Raw genomic sequence first — 1,551 nt, 5'->3', positions numbered from 1 at the left:
TTTTTTTTTTTAATTTGTTTTGTTTCTTTTTCCTCTTTTTCCCTTTTCGTCTTTCTTAATTTCTCAGTTTCTCGTCTCTATGTAGCTTCCTTCTCTTTCTGTTCCCTGAATACCTGGTGTTGTATACCTCTACGCCTTCTAGCCAGGCTGTACTGCAACACCTGAGAGTGATTTCCCCAGATCTCATAGCTGCACTGGTGGGATCCCTGGGAACTTTGCAGTTCTTTAACCTTTCTGATTCTTATTTATTCATTCTTTTCTTTTCTTCCTCCTCCCCGTTCTGTTTTTCTCCCCTTCATAGTCTCTCATCTCTCCACTCCAACGGCAAGCTCCCCTAGCATTCTTTTTTGTTTGTTTGTATGTTTTTGGCTCCTGTTCTCTCTCCTCTCTCCCATATCCATCTTAGCTCCACACATAACAATCTCCCCACTACATCCTACCTACCTGCACCATGCGCTTAACATCACACCACCAAGCAGCACAGACACAGCCTACTGGAACCTGCCCTACCCTGCACTGATTACCGACCCACCCTGGTGGCTGTAATAAGTGCCCCAAAGAACCCATCCCAGTAACTCCTCTTCAGCTAGACCTACCCTTCCGTACCATATCTGAGTGACTGACCCTGCCAGTTGAAGAAGGAGGCAAAAAGTATTCTGACTACAGACGAGCAAACAACAAAGAACACACAGTCTGTCTGCTCAGACATAGTCAAATTTTTTTAAAGAAAGGGACGAAACAAAAAAATCTACACTCAATAAACAAGAAAAATAACTACTGATTGCCCCGAAGACAGCAGACAATTACAAAACATTTACAGAAACAGGATGGTTCCAGTAGGTGTCCAAAAGAAAACACCAGATGACTCTCCTCTTGAAGAAAATGCACTAGAACCACATGATAGGAAACTCAAATCTCTAATACTGAGAATACTCCAAGAACTGAGGCAAAAAGCTGACAAACATGAGGAAAAAATAGACAAATTCATGGAAAATATGGACAAAAAATTGGAAGAATTCAGGAAAATAATGCAGGAACAAAATGCCAAAATCACAACTAGAACTTATACAAAGACAACGATTAGAAATCCAAAAGGTAACAACAAGATTTCAGAAATGGATGATCTCATAGAAGGGCTGAGAAGCAGATTTGAAATGGTGGAAGACATGATCAGTGGAATTGAAGACAAACACTTGGGTACAACTCTGTTTGAGGAAAACTCAGAAAAAAGAACAAAGAAAAATGAAGAGACCCTGAGAGTTATGTGGGACACAATGAAAAGAAAAAATCTACGAGTGATTGGAATTCCAGAAGGGGGAGAAACCAGAAAACACAGAGAGGATCATTGAGGAACTGCTGACAGAAAACTTCCCCAATATCATGAAAGATGAAAAGCTGGCCCTCCAAAAAGCTCAACGAACCCCATATAGAAGACACCCCAATAGAAAATCACCAAGGCATATCATATTCACACTCGCCAAAACCAAAGACAAACAAAGAATCCTGAGAGCAGCTCGTGAAAAACAAGAAGTCACATACAGTGGAGTAACA

The sequence above is a fragment of the Trichechus manatus genome, unplaced genomic scaffold (genome assembly GCF_000243295.1).
Source record: "Trichechus manatus latirostris isolate Lorelei unplaced genomic scaffold, TriManLat1.0 scaffold00026, whole genome shotgun sequence".
NCBI lineage: Eukaryota > Metazoa > Chordata > Mammalia > Sirenia > Trichechidae > Trichechus > Trichechus manatus.
This window is presented reverse-complemented; position numbering follows the sequence as displayed.